Genomic DNA, 16,770 nt, shown 5'->3' with positions numbered 1-16,770 from the left:
TTTGAAGCGAATCGATTGCTGCTTGATAAGCTGCTCGATGAGATATTTCCCTATCTTTGTCTGGGCAGATGGCTACTTGCAAATGTGTCTATTTTCCGTTGCTTGAGTTTAGACACTTCCGTGGTAAAGTTCTTGATAAGGCGAGTGAGGGTCTCAATATCAGTTTCTTCCTTGTCTTTTCCCTTTCTCTCCATTGCTTGGGGTTTCTTTCTCACATCCTTGGAGTCCTTCATTGATTCATCATCCTTGATGACTCCGATCGTGTGTAGGTCTTTGTCAACAACAATAGCCTCTTCACAAATTTCCAAGAGTGTTTGTTTCACAGTTTGCTTGACGAACTACACAATGCTGGTTGGTAGTGTGGACATGTAGTAATCAATAGTGATGGAGTCATGAGGTTTAGTGTCTGCTGCAAGCTTGTTCAGAATACGTGTAAACCTATGAATGAAGTCTTTTACTTTTTCTTTCCCCTCCATCTTGAGGCTTACCAACTCTTTGAGTAGCCTGACTCGAGTTTTGTCGTTAGAAAACTTATCAAGGAACATGCGTTTGAATGAACCCTAGTTCTGTATAGAGTTCGGTGGAAGGCTATGATACCATGTAGTTGGCCGACCATCCAAGGTACATGGGAACAATCTACATGCTACGTTGTCAAACTGTACCTCAAGGGTCTGTAGTTGTAGGTAGAAGTTGTCTAAGTTGTCTTTCACCTTCATCGTACTGTCAGGGTTGAACTTGATGTTCATTCTCTCTGCTTGCTTCAGCATCTTGTGAAAAATAGCTGGGAGAGTTAATGGTCCCTGAGTCATCCATTCAAGATTTGGGTCAGCCATATCTTCTTCTTATTCATCTTCTTCCTCTCTTTCAGAGTTTGATGGTTCCGGCTCTGAGTCTATTGGTTCATCTCTGCCTCTGCCTCCTCTACTACCTTCCACCCCACCTCTTGTACCAGAGTTTGATCCCAAGATCATAAGAGTGTCTTGTTCACCTTTCTAGAAGATCGGAGGTTCCTCTCCATCTTCAATAACTTCTGACAGACCGTCAAGTGTGGAAAGGACTACTTCTTCCACCAATGATACAACAACTCCTATGGGAGTGGATTTTGAATTCCTTGATGCGTATGGAATATGTTGTATACCAGGGATCAGTCTGACTACTTTCACGAACTGGCGAGTGATGGGACGGATGGAGTGAAGTTGATGATACAGAATATTGTGTTCAATCTTGGGAGGTGAGGAGTAACCAACTACAGAGTTGCATGTATTTGAGAGTGAGTGCGAGTTACTGCCTTGAATAGATGATTGATGAATGAGTGTGAGGGGATATTCAGCCATATACAAATGGCTGCCCTCCTAGCACCAGAAATGTTGATGGTGCTGGACCCACCAACATTCAGGTGATCACCTTGGTATGAAGTCCCAACTAGAACTCACACTGTTTTGTGTGGGAGTCCCATCTGGTATGGTGGCCCGGTTGCCATTGTCTTAAGGATTTGCCTCAATTCTCGCTTGTCAGCACAGGAGAGTGGTCTGCTTTGCCTTCGAGAAGTGAGGTTCACGAGCTTGGTGAATGCTAGTGTACTTTTGTCAATGGTTCTTTCACTGTAAAGGGAGAAAGTGAGAGTGAGTCCCAAGTTGGTAGGGATGAAGTCCCAACTCGGCTAGGAACACACAACACAATAAGACGTGCACTGCTTCCAGAGGAGCCATCCACACGAATGCGATAGTCACAACACACAAGGTAAGATAACACGTAAAACACTCAATGGATGAGTCTGAATGAGTGCAATGGTTGTTACAACAAGCTTTATATGAATGGTCTATCTGATGTCTAAGGAGATAGCCTCCAAGGGCAAGACAACGTTAACAACATACACAACACATTTCCATTAATAGATTATGTATTACAACAAATGAAATAGTTCAAGTGTTAAACACAGGTTAAAGCAACATGCATTACAAGTGTTCAATATTAGTCTTACAACAATTAGAATACATGTGTGAAAATGTGTTGGACTATTAGCAGGCTTCTGAATTAAGTGAAAGTTTCAAGACACATCATTACACCATACATCACTAAACCCATGAGCAGGGCATTGGAGCCAATACTTACTCCTCAAAGAAAAGATTATAGACTCTCTTGGCTACGTGGGAGGAGTTGAGGTGAAAAAATCCATTCCATGTACAAATGAGGGGGTATTTATAGCCAAGGGTGAAACTAACCTTTGTGGCTATTCGACTACCCTCAGGACTATTTGACTTCCATGAATTTTTTACTTTACATGACTCTTTGTGCAACAAGTGGGTCTCTTGGACTTCCACGTTACATTACATTGATTGACAACATAGACCATAGTAGAGATGTGGGTGACATGACTCATGACATGAATCGACATGAGAGTGTCGGTATAGTCGTGCTACTGCTGGAGTGCATGTCGAGCTATAGTGCTGCTAGGTGATGGATTTGTTCATGGTGTAGCACAACTTCCCCTTCGCATGGAAAAGTGCACGAAGTCTTCAATGCTCTTTGGTTCGCTCGATGATGCTTTGGCACGTTGTTCCTTGCTTGCATGTTGGAGGATTTGACAAGCTCATATGTTCGCAAAAGGTGCATGTTCGTCCATTCATCTGTTTGTGAGCACATCTTGCATGTTTGCTCGTCTGTCTGTCCATGAACACATCTTTGCATGATTATCCATTCGTGAGTACATCTCTTTGTGTGCATCGTTCGTTCGTCCATTGGTGAACCTGTCCTTCTGCATGTGCTCCCTTCATTCATCCCTTTCATTGTCTCACCATGTTTGTTAGTGTACATGTGCCTGCAGTCACTCATGACAAGATGACATCAAATCCAAAAACCTCCTAGTCTACGATGACACATGATCATTTCGGATATAGGTGACTAGGAGAGGAAGCAAGGTTGTGAAGTAGGATGATGGCTCCAGGCACTACTGATGAAAACTGTGCAAGAGTCACTGAGTGATGAAGATGGGTAATCGAAGTCAATAGTGACTGTCCGCGAGGTCTGGCTCGGCTGGAAGAAAAAATGCGCAAATTTTGGGAGGAACAGTTCGGGATTTAGGAAGGCAAGGTAGGCAGAATCCATGCAGTTTCTAGAACGAGTGGGCACCATGGGCTGGAAGGAAAAATTTGCACAATTTTCTGGAGGACCAGGCCGGGCTGCAAGGATGATCAACAAGTAGAAATTGCAGAGTTTTTGGGAGGAACTAGCCTGGAGCGTGGCAATAAAAACTGTGCAATTCCCAAAGGGAATTGGAAGTTGGATGCTTGGTCACTCGAAGCATAAACTATGAAATTCCCAAGGGGAATAGGCAGTCAGTTGCTGGGTGCTTGGCAGTAGAAACTATGCAATTCCTAGAGGGAACTCATAGTCTGATGCTAGGAGCACGTAGATAAAGAGGAGCCAAACATGGAGGAACCTGAGCAAGGTGGAGTAGACCCTTTTAAGGAGACAAAAGATGTTGAGTATCCTTTCATCCTCAAGAGGAGGAAGAAACCCACCACTGGAGGTGCACAAAAGAAGAAAAAGTTTGAAGGAACCCAAAAAGGAGGCTAAACGCATGAAGTTTGAGATGCAGATGTAGGTCGCAGAGTTGCAGATGAAGCTACAACCCATAACACCTCCATAAGTTTGAGAGAAATGTGAGGCTGCTATTAAGGCCGCTATGGAAGTACTAGAAGCCACAGTTAAGAATTGCAGCTAGATTTTTGAGAACACCATGGAGATCTGGGCCTCACTGTAGGAGGACCCTTATGCATAGAAGATTGAAGCAGACATCAGGGAAAAATAACTACAGTTTGATGAAATCAGGGAACCAATGCAGAACTTAGTACTTGTGCAACAGTTTGCCAAAATCCAGGAAGGAAACACTATTCAGAATCAGATAGTCAAGCTATGATGAAAATCCTCCATCCTTTCAATGAGAATGCCATTTTGGGCTGACGAAGCTAGTCAAATCTCTCAGTCTGTAGAGAGTAACCTGAAAGGAATGCAATAGATGAAAAGGAACATTGGCTTGGAAGTAGAGGGGCCAACTACTGAGAAGTTGGTTGAGGATGCTCAACACGCCACTACACAATGCACAACAGAGCTTCAAGCATTGAAGAAAGAGTTTAGTGGCCTTAAAGTGAACATCAAGGATGTACCAGTAGAGTGACTCAGGATGAGTCACATCTTTGTGTTGGGGGCTTGTTGGGATGGGGACCCTGAGGTCTAATTTTTGTCTACATTTTGAGTTAATTTTGATGTAATATTGTAAAGTCTTGGCATTTTGAGGGGCGAAGCGTGCAAAACGTTAAGAGTCAAAGGGGCTTTTAGGAAGGTCAAAACCCCTTATTTTGTAAAGGGATGGGATGGTTTTGATTTCCACGCATGGTTCGTGAACCATGGTAATGTAATGTAAAAGCTATAAAAGGAAATCATCTAGGATTCATTAGTAAGATTTATGGATAGTTGAGGAAATAATATTTTGAGTATGTAATTCTATATTATGACGAAGGGGAAGGCTCTTGTAGCAAAGTGTGCAGAGACCTTGGTAAGTCCACAGCTGAGGGCACAGGCCCCTGCAACTATGTGCGTAGGGTAAGAAGAAGTGTATATATTGAAGACCTAAAGTAATAAAGCATATTTGAATCAATTCTATGCATTCTCTGTATACTCATATGTTTATGTATTTATGTTCACTTATGATTCAATTCTCTGTCATATTGTTTTAATTGCATCACGAAGGTTCAGATCTACTTTTATATGATAAATTATGCATGTTAGAACTATTAGGAAAATATCATAAATGTAATTAAGTATAAATCAATTTAAGTATGTGATTTTGAAGATAAGGGTTCACAAAGGTCAAATTGAGCCCTAGATTAAAGAAACTCCTCGCTGCTACATCACACAGTCTTATGGATGTAGAAACTTGGCTCTAGCATCCCCCAATACTGCCTCGAGTGAGACTGCAGTTTGCGCTAAGTAGACTATCGCTGGAAGGGATGGTAGTGTAAGGTTTTGTTGGTTAGCACAACAAACTCTAAAGCTAGGTCTAGGCCTACTCAAGCTAATAAGGTAACTCACTGAGGAAACATGAAAACCACTTTAGATTGAAATTTGTCCCTTCAATCTGGAGAGGGATTTCTCCTTGAATCTAGCACTCAAGGTCACTATAGTAGTAGATCATTAAGATCATTGGTCAAATTTGGTTTGGAAGAAATGAATTTGGTTTGGAAAGTAATGAGAGAGACCATTGGGCATGGATTCTTTGACAAAAGATACGTGCTAAACACAGAAACATGAACAACTATGAATAAACGAAAGATAACTCACAATTTCTTTGACATGTTATCATCAAGATATGTAGAAGATTTTAGAAGGTAAACATCAAGACATAGCACTGAGATTTCTGCAGTGATATTTAAGCTGAAAGAACAATTAGGCATATAAGTAACATGAATCTGAGCAATTCCACATAATTCTAATTCATTAAACTTTATCCAAATGATGAAGACAAATGTTCAGAAAGTGTGACTAATGAGAAATTTAAACACAGTAAAAAATAGACAGGAAATTATTCATACACGAATCTTTACAAACTGGACATATAAAATTGTTTATAACAAAATATATATTAATCTCACAAAGTGCAACAATACACAAGGATTTTTCCACAAAATTCCAACCCTTTGAACCTTCTTTTTCATCAATTATATAGGAAAATATACAAAGTTTTAAGGTCCATAATGTTTTGGAAAATAACTGTAAAATATTACAATATTTTCATAACTTAAATTACGAAGTAAAGCCTAATTTATATTGATAGAATTATTCAAATTCCAATCTTGAATATAGAAACAAAATAAAATATTTGTGAAAACGGATCTTGAGATTGATGCTTCTTCTTTGCAAAAAATTGTGGAGTCAAATCACTAAAAACTTGGATCTGGAAATTGCTTGTTAGATTATAGCCAATGTGTACTATCACTACAATAGATATGCCTTTATCTCCTATTCTAACTAAGATACATCAAACCTATAAAACTGCTTCCAATCGTTCAACTAAATTCAAAATTGTCTCCACTTTTGAAGGCACATGTATCTTGTTGTCTGTACAACCATAACTACAAAAAGAAACTTCAACTGCATGACTGGAGCCACAAAAAAAATCTTCATCATTATCTTCATACTAACTTATCCTTGAAACTACCAAAACTTCCCATCGATGTAGTTTATGGTATATAACAATATGTTAGGGTTTATAGGAACGATAAACCTCCCTTGTTTCTTGTTGAGGCAATGTTTACAAAAGGAAATATTTCAGCATGTTTAATCCTCCATTTGATCATCTACTCGTGCAAGCATGCTTAGCTTATCTTAACTTTCCATTAACCTTGTGAACCTCTTGCTCTTTTTCTAAGTGTTTTTGTCAGCTACTAGGGTTTTATTTTATACCTTTTTGGACGAATTATTCTTGCTCTTAGAAGGTCCTACATTATCTTCCTCATCAGTAATGACGAGTTCTTTCAATTTAGGGTCAAACTCATCCTTAAAATATAATCTCAACTTGTTTGTAGGCCTAGTGTGTGGTTTTCTAAAATACCCTATCTTCTTGTCTGTTTTCTTGCTCAAACGCTCTCCTTCCTTTCTACCTCCATATGTTTTGGTTCTTCAACCTCTTGTACTTTTTATTGTTTTCTTTATGGCCTTCATTGATAAACCCTATATTTTGTTTCACTATTAAGGTTTTTTGCAGGTTCAACAAGAGCTCATTAGCTAGTTTCAACATATACGGTTTCATCGGAGTTTTTGGTTTTACCATTTCTTAGTCTCTTAGGTAAAGGGTTTTTTCTAATATGCTCTATTTTTTTTTTTAATTAATGAATGTAGAGCATCTTTGTTAAGCCATGGTGACAAATTTCATGGGGATAGAAAACCCTCTTCGCTCTAGCTTTTGTAGTGACGTTTAATAGACTCTAGTCAAAGAAATACAATGGTCTCATTTTATTGAAATTAGTCAAATGATAGAGGAACTTGATGTGATACAAGTAAAATTTAGAATACCTAACTTTGTAGGAGAAGTACATATTGAATATCATGACAATGTTGTTCCACTTGGGTTTCAAAAGGTTGTGAGGAACTCCAACGCTCTAGCAAGAATTATGAGAATCATCCTTTAGGAAAAACTTCAAATCAACACCCTAAACCATATTCTTAATAAACCATTTCTCTCTTTCAATTTGTAGTATCATAGCCTCTGCGATTGAGTCTTCGTTCACTAGAAATTGCATATCCCTAATATTAGTTGTGCTGCCATCAAAAGAGTTTATGAAATCATGGCTCCAGTTTAAATTGTAACCATTGAAATGGTGACATATTGACTCCCAACTTACATCTCTAAACAGAGGCATCATCTCGTCATATGCATCGATCCATGCCATATTCTCAGATTCATAATGCCTGATGTGCCTGACTTTCCTATCCTTAGATGTTGACAACTACACTACAAAATGGTGAGAAACTCTAATGCTACAAAAATAAGTTTAACTTTTTCTATTGAAGATTAAATTGTTATTGCACTGACTTAAAACTTAACATGCCTTTGAATGGCATTTTTAACCATTTAAAACCTTAATTTATGTAATATTTATTCAAACTTTAACTTAACATAGGCCTTAATGCCTTCAACATTTAAAATCAAATGTTGAATTAACATCTCATGCCAGGAGGTAACTTATCAAATAGAATTTTTACTTTTCATTGAGATTGATCATGGATATATACATGGAGGGAGAAACTCCTAGGTTTCATCTTCCAGTGTCTCTTCATCTTCTACTTTTCCTTATTTTCTTACTTACAATATTTACACAAGTTCACCTAGTCCCAAATATTAGGTGTCAACATTCCCCCCCCCCTCTTAATCTGAAGGATGTTGGTGAGTCCAAGCATCATTCTGAATCTTTCAAACTTTTATCTTCCAAGCGATTTGGTGAATGATTCGGATCTTTTCAGGAGGCCCCAAGATCTGAAAGATTGAAATGGATCTTGGGGGGAGAGACCCCCAAGATCTGAAAACTTGCAATGGATCTTGGGGTAGGGACCCCCAAGATCTGAAAATTTGAATTGCCAGAAGAAAAAGAGGAGAATGCCCAATAAACAAAACCACAAAGAAACTTTTTATTAAAACCGATAATAACTGTAAAGGCTACATTGTGGCGGACAATCTGTCCTTTTAAAAAATATGACTTGTTACTTATAGTATTTTTTAGATACAATACCATGGGTCAATTCCATGGGTGAATGAATACCATGGGTGGATTTTACAATACCACGAGCGGATGCCATTTACAATACCATGGGTAAATTCCATGGGTCGATGAATAATATGGGTGGATGAGTACCATGGGTGGATTTTACAATACCACGGGCGGATGCCATTTACAATACCATGGGTAAATTCCATGGGTCGATGAATAATATGGGTGGATGAGTACCATGGGTTGATGCCATTTTCCATTCAGATCATTCCTCCCTCCTTAAGAAGCAATTGTCCCCATTTCATAAAGTTCCCTCCTGCGAAGCCTTTGTTGAATATGAAGAGCCACTGAAGATAAGGGTTTTATGTGGTGAACCCAAACCCCTGATAAACGAAGATCCGAGGATAGAGATACCCTGTAATGCTTGTGACCAACTGTGATTCTGATAGTGTGCGGCCTAGCAAATGAACTTCGATGACAAGGATTGTATGCGGTTGACCCATAACCATGATGTTGGTTGCTGATGAAGTAGCAGGTGCCTACATAGCCTGGGGTGGGAGGGCACGTCTCCAAATAACCCAAGCTGAATGCTACTATGTTGAAACTGATGAATGTGAAGTAGGTGCCTACTAAAGTGGGGTGGGAGGGCACGTCTCCAATGGAAACCCACTCCGAACGCTGCTCCAAAGTTAAAATGGACATAACTCGGCCAATATAACTCAGAATATTTATTATAACCTATTTTTAGAAGCAGAAGGATCATTTTGCATCTTCTCGTGAGTTGGAAATCCCTATCTGGACACTTTGAGATCTCAGATTCACACTGCAAAAGTTTCGACGTCACAAAAATTCTGATAAAATAGCTGATTTTAAATCAGCGATATCTCCCACATCCGAACTTCGATTCGACCCATTTTTTTTTGAAATTGGGAGATTTTTCGAGAGGAATCTAGATCTGGTATTTGTTTTTGTAAATTTTGTATCAAATGTTTCAGATCTGATCTGCAAAGTCGCCGCCCAAAAAAATTCCTGTAAAAAAATGAACAAAGAAAAATTCTTCCTGCTTGACCCAAGAAAGTGCTCTGTGGAGGTTGTAGCACATGCCTGAAGTTTGTTGAATATTGCTACAAAATTTGAAACTGAAATATGCATCAAACCCTCATTCCCATGGAATCATAACCTGCTCCGATACCACTGATCCGGATCTTGGGGTAGGGACCCCCAAGATCTGAAAATTTGAATTGCCAGAAGAAAAAGAGGAGAATGCCCAATAAACAAAACCACAAAGAAACTTTTTATTAAAACCGATAATAACTGTAAAGGCTACATTGTGGCGGACAATCTGTCCTTTTACAAAATATGACTTGTTAATTATAGTATTTTTTAGATACAATACCATGGGTCAATTCCATGGGTGAATGAATACCATGGGTGGATTTTACAATACCACAAGCGGATGCCATTTACAATACCATGGGTAAATTCCATGGGTCGATGAATAATATGCGTGGATGAGTACCATGGGTGGATTTTACAATACCACGGGCAGATGCCATTTACAATACCATGGGTAAATTCCATGGGTGGATGAATAATATGGGTGGATGAGTACCATCGGTTGATGCCATTTTCCATTCGGATCAGTGAAGATGTTTGCAATCTGATCATTTGTGGAATAATGGCATAGATGGATCGTCTTGGCATCAACATGATGTTGAATTAGATGGTATTTTGTATTGATGTGCATCATTTGATCATGGAACTTTGGGTTCTTGGCCAACTTTATTGAATAAGTGTTGTCAATCCTGAGAGGAGTTGGATGCGCTTATTTCTCTTGCAAATCTTCCAGAATTTTCCTAAGCCATGCAATTTCCTTTGTTGCTTTAGCCGTTGCCACATATTTGATGAGCCTCATAATTGAGTAATTATATGGGCCTTAATTGGCCTGAATTTACCTCCTAGCTTAGTCATACCAACTATTCTCACAACTTATTGCATACTTTTGATCATATTTTGTTTATGAAATGAGTTAGAGTTTGATATTTGGCTTTGTGGTCTAAAGTGCATGTAATGTAGGAATAAAGGATAAAAGCAAGGAAAAATGTAGGCATAAAGGATAAAAGCAAGGAACTATGGCAAAGACCTTGGTCAAAACTCGAGTGGGACAAGGGAGAGTAATTATAGGAGGTAAATCATTCTCATTTACTACCCCTCCACTCGAATATTCCTCCATCATTGGAGTGTAAACAACCATCACTTTGAAGAATATATGACAGCTGAGCAAGTGAAAGTGACAGAAACCAGTTTATGAGATGTATAAGTAGAGAGGCTTAGGACCTCATTAGGATTCAGACTTTCATTGTAAAACTTTGTTTTATTTCTAAGCTGAAAAAATTGTGACAGTTTTCTCTATAATCCATCGTTTTCATAATGAGAATGAGTTTTGTTTAAGCCAACTATGAGTTAACTTTGAGGCCTGAAGATCTTGGGTTAGGGCTCGACCCAAGCAGCCAAAGATCCTCTTTACTGTACATGTATGCTAGCATAGAGTTCTATTCTGTTTATTTGCTTAAGTAGTTTCATGGTTTTCTGATCATTTGCTTAATTAGCCTTATGGTTTTCACTTCTTATTTGCTTAATTAGTTGCACTTTCATTACAGCAACATAGCGTGGATTATTCATGGTTTTCCTGTTCATTTGCTTTAGTAGTTGCATTTTTTGTGGTTTAGTTCCATTTGTGTTTTTTAATTAGCAGGTTAGCTAGAGGAAAAATATCACTATCAAGTTGTGCATAGGTGTCTCGACCTCATCTCCTCCCTCTGGGACCATTACAAGGGACCCTTCAGCAACCCTAAAAACACAGGTCTCTCGTCTCCTTTGATTCCTAGGAATACCCTGCAGATTTCCTAGTTCTCCAGCCTAAGGCTAAGCTTACTGGTTACCCTCTCATCCTTGGGAGGCCATGGTTGGCCACAACTAATACTTACATTAGCTGCAGAGTTGGGAATATGACCATCAAGAATGGGCATATGTCCAAATAGTTAGTCTTATACCCTCCTGCTCAACCTACCCAAGAGCATGATTTACCTTTATGGTTATAGGAGGAGGAAGAAGATGAGGTTTATTATGCCCAACTTTATGCTTTGGAAGCAACCATAGGAGGAGGACAACAATATGAGGATGACTTATTTGAACACCTACTCCAAAGTCCAACTCCTAGTTCACTACCATTAGAAGAAGAGGTAAGGGAAACCCAGAACCATCATCCAATTGACTTATGCTTGGCCAATTCCAACCCACTCCGTGTCAAAACCATAGAATTTGTCCTAGAGACAACTTTGAAAATTAATCCATCTCTTTCTGCTTTAGAAGATGAAAAGCTATGCAACAAGTTGAAAGAACACCTAGAAGCCTTCACTTAGAGTTATAAGGAAATGAAGAGAGTACACCCCTCAGTGTGTACTCACCACATATACATCAAAGAAGGTTACAAGACAGTCAGGCAAGCACAAAGGAGGATGAATCCAGCTCTTAAAGACATAGTCAAAGAAGAACTACAAAAACGGCTAGATGCAGGATTCATTTACCTTATCTCAGACAGTGAGTGGGTCTCTCCTTTGGTGCTAGTTCCCAAGAAAAATGGTAAGTGGAGGATTTGTGTGGATTATAGGGAGTTGAACAAAGCCACAAAGAAGGATCGTTTTCCCCTACCCTTCATTGACCAAGTGCTAGATGGCCTGGTAGGGACGAAGTTATTTTCTTTCCTAGATGGATTCAGTGGGTACAACCAAATCCAAATCTGCCCTAAAGACCAAGATAAGACCAAATTCACTTGTCCTTGGGGTACTTTTTCCTATAGGGTCCTTCCTTTTGGCCTATGAAATGCTCCTGCCACTTTCCAGAGAGCATTATTGAGTATTTTTGCTGAATTAGTACATGATGCAGTGGAAATATATATGGATGACTTTACACCTTATGGCTATGATTTTCAAGAAGCCTTGACTAACCTAGGCAAATTATTACACAAATGCATTGAAATGAATCTATTTCTAAGTCCAAAAAAATGTGAATTCTTAATGACTGAAGGGATTGTGCTACGTCATTCAATATCTCAACAAGGACTACAGGTGGACCCAAACAAAATAGAAATCATCCAATGGGTCCCACCTCCACAAAAGTAGAGAGATGTTAGGAGTTGCTTAGGGTTAATTGGTGATCCAGGTGGCTCCATAAAGACACACAGGATAAAGAAGGTTGTGAATGCTTAAAGATCGAAGTGTTCAGAATGATGTTAGCCTAGGACCAGAGCGTAGATCTCATCATCCTAATCATGGAGGTGTAAATGACACTTTAATCCGAGTCTGGATGATGAAGTTATCACGAAAAGAGTTGCCTTGGTTCCTTTGAAAAAAGGAGGCTTTTTCTCATAAAAATGGGTTTCAAGCCTTATAAAGGAAAATCACAATCGGAGGGTCCAAAGGGGCAGACTTAAGGTAGGCAGACGGGAAACCCCGATTAGCGATCTTTGATTAATCAGAGGTGGGGGTAGGCAATCGGCGATATCGAGACTTTAGAACCAATGATAGAGTGATTGTCGATATCGGCGTCGGTGATCGATGTAGGTGTATGCCAAGGTATCAGCAAAGAACCCCGGGCCATAGCGATAGCAATATGCGATGCGATCTCAACCGTTGGATCAGAAACAGATCAATGGCCAGGATTAAATTGGTGATCCCACATACCAATGGGTGATGCGATAGCGACATGTGATGCAAGCTGGACTGTCTGATCAAGGAACAGATCAATGGTCCAGATTTAATCGGCGTATCAGCGATCGGCAGATTGGTGTATCGGTGATCGGTGATCCCCCGATATACAGGGCCAGTAATAGAGTGATATGCGATTGTGATATAGCACAGACACGATGGGTTTAAGGACCTGATTTGATGAAATTTAAAGTCCGGATTATCAGATTTTTCAATGTTTTCTGTGTATTTTGTGTTTTTGCGTGTATTTGTCTGTTTGAATTAAAAAAAGGCTATTGTTGTAGTTTTTTTGTGCCGGCCGAACCTCCTATTCAAATGAATTCTATTCTCAACAAACATACCTCGATTTTTAAGCGGCTTTGTCCTAAAAGATGTTGTAAAACACAATGGATGCAGAAAGCTGAGATGGGGGAGAGAGTGCCAAAGAGGCTGTGTACCAGAGAGCCCGAGAGCCTGTGTGCTAGAGAGGCATGAGAGCTTGAGTGCCAAAGAGCCAAGGATGAGGTTGCACCCGATGGCGAGCTGCAGAATGAGACGGCTAGACTAAGACAGAGGTGACTAGACAGCGCCACGAGTCACTAAGAGAAGCATGAAAGCAGAGCGCTTGAAAGCCAAAGCACCACAACACCACAGAGTCACAGAGCTTGCTTGAGGTAGCGTGAGAAGGTAGCCAAAGAACCAGAAGATCAGGTAGAGCCGCAGAGCTGCAGTGACATAGCCAGAGCACTGCAAAAATCAGATAGCCAGAGAGCTACGTTACAGATAGCCAGAGTAGTCTTCTTCTTGTATGGTTGATGCTATGAGATGCTTCAGCAAGCTTTAGATTTTTGGCAACTCTGTTTTAGATACCACTGACTATGAAAGCTAGAAAACTATCGATGCAAGGGGAGCCGAAGTCCAAATTGGTAACGGGTTGTGCCTGCGCATCAACAATGTGAACAACGTATTCACCGTGGATGGTTTTTGCTAAAGATATGAATGTCCACTTCTTCAGATGGCTTTGTTATGAGGTATATGATGTTTTCATATATTTCTTCTTTATACATTATGCTGCATGGATCCTTGATTGATGTTGAGGCAGGATCTTGGTTATTAAATGTTGTCATGATTCCTTGCTTGATTTGATGCGAAATCTTCTATGTGATGTACTTGTTGTCATAACTCATCATGTTATGTTTTGATATCCTTTGTTGTATGTTATTTGGATACTCTTGTTGTCGTCATGCATGCTTTTTTTTATGAAATCCCTTTTATGCCATGTCGAAAAGATGTTCATCATGCATGTTTTTGTGTCATACTGATAGGAGGTTGATTAAGAATTCTGATTGTGGAATATCTCTTAGAGCCACTGCTACGTGAGGACATTTTTCCTTGTATGATCGCAACATCATCTCTTATGTACATCACCATTATTGACAACACTTAATGTAGTGGCCTACACCATCTTGACACCCAGGCCCGAAGACGTAGTCCCTCCTAGACGATCTCCATTATCAACGCTCATGTTTTCATGTGTTGATGATTGTCTTGTTCCTCTTCTTTTCTGCATGTAGATGTATTCATTAATGTTATTTAAAAATGCAATTTAACACATCACAAAAGTAAAAGGTCTTGGAAGGGTCCTTCTTCACACCCAGACTTGGATCAGCTGGATACTACCGAAGGTTCATAAAGGACTTCAGCAAGTTGGCCTCTCCTTTGTTTGGGTTGTTGGCCAAATATTTTGAGTGTATATGGTCAAAGAGCTGTCAAGAGGCCTTTGACATTATAAAGGGTAAGTTAACCACTGCATAAATCCTTAGAGGCCCAAATTGGGCCCTCCCTTTTCATATTCATGTTGATGCCTCACACAAAGCCATAGGAGCAGCCTTAGGTTAGGAAGAGGAGAAATTGCCCTATTCCATCTATTTTATCAGTAAGAACTTGTCAAGGGCTGAGCTAAATTATACTGTGACCAAAAAGGAACTCCTGGCTGTTGTGCATGCATTAAACAAATTTAGGCATTACATTACAAGATATCAAAAATTTGTGCATAATGATCATGCTACAATCAAATATTTAATGAACAAACCAGATGTGAATGCTAGAATTATAAGATGGTTGATTTTATTATAGCAGTTTGATCTAACTATTGTTGATAAACCTGGTAAGGAAAATGTTGTTGCTCACTTTCTATCTAGGATGAATTTGCCTACAGGTGAAGAAGGAATGGTGGATGACCAGTTACCAGATGAGCATTTGTTTGCTATTTCAGTTCTCTCCCCATGTTTTGTTGATATAGAAAACTATTTGGTATCAACATAATTTCCACCAAACTTGAAGTCCAAAGAAAAGAGAAAGATAGTCGGAAAGAGTGCCCCTTCACCTAGATTGGGGGCAATCTGTTCAAACTTGGCCCATATCAAATCTTAAGAAGGTGTGTAAGGGAAGAGGAAGTCTTTGACATCCTTATGACTTATCATGATGGGCCTTGTGGAGGTCACTTTGCAACAAAGAGGACAACATTCAAAGTATTGCAAGTAGGCTATTATTGGCCCACTCTTCATTAGGATGTGAAAAAGTATATTAGTCAGTGTGATCGGTGCCAGAGGATGGGAAAGCCTACTCCAAGAGATGACATGCCTCTACAACCTCAAGTGACTTTCGAGCCATTTGACAAGTGGGGCATGGACTTCATTGGGCCTATCAACCTTCCTTCAAAGCAAAAACAACACACCATTGTGTGCATTGATTATTTGACTAAGTGGGTTGAGACCAAGGCAATTAAGGCAACAAAAGAAGAGAAGGCAGCTGAGTTCCTAAGGGAGAATATATTCTACAAATTTGGGTACGTTAGAAAGCTAGTCATAGACCAAGGTAGCCAGTTTACCTCCAGCATGATTGAAGAACTGCTCAACCATCACAAAATCAAGCATAGGACCTCCACTCCTTATCATCCACAAGCTAATGAGAAAGTGGAGGTGACCAACAGGGCATTGGAGAAAATATTAACCAAGGTAGTGAGTACATGTGCCTGCAGTCACTCATGATGAGATGACATCAAATCCAAAAACCTCCTAGTCTACCATGACACATGATCATTTCAAATGCAAGTGAACAAGAGAGGAAAAAAGGTTGTGGAGCAAGATGATGGCTCTGGGCACTGCTGAGGAAAACTACAGAAGAGCCACTAAGTGTTGAAAATGGGTAATCCAAGTCGACAGTGATTGTCCGCGAGGTCTGGCTCGGCTGGAAGAAAAAAATGTGCAAATTTTTGGAGGGACAGTCTGGGCTGCAGGAAGGCAACATAGACGGAATCTGTACAGTTTCTAGAACGAGCGGGCACTAGGGGCTGGAAGGCAAAATTTGCGTAATTTTCTGGAGGAACAGGCCGAGCTACAAGGAGGATCAACAAGCAGAAATTGCGCAATTTTTGGGAGGAAACGACCGAGAGCACGGCTGTCAAAACTGTGCAATTCCCTAAGGGAATTGGCAGTTGGATGCTTGGTCACTGGAAGCATAAACTATGAAATTCCCAAGGGGAATAGAGAGTCAGTTGTTGGGTGCTTGGTAGTAAAAACTGTGCAATTCCTGGAGGGAACTGGCAGTCTGATGCTAGGAGCTGCTGGTGAGGAAAAATGCACTAAGGCTGATAGGCTAGCTTGCTGATCATCTTTGCAGATTTTTTGAGATGAGAAGACTATTGTCTAGCAGAAGGCCTGATTATGAAAACTGCATAGTTTTCTAGATGAGCAGTTGGT

This window comes from Pinus tabuliformis, chromosome X, assembly GCF_031772625.1.
Source record: "Pinus tabuliformis cultivar Carrire ecotype Pingquan chromosome X, CPIR1, whole genome shotgun sequence".
NCBI lineage: Eukaryota > Viridiplantae > Streptophyta > Pinopsida > Pinales > Pinaceae > Pinus > Pinus tabuliformis.
This window is presented reverse-complemented; position numbering follows the sequence as displayed.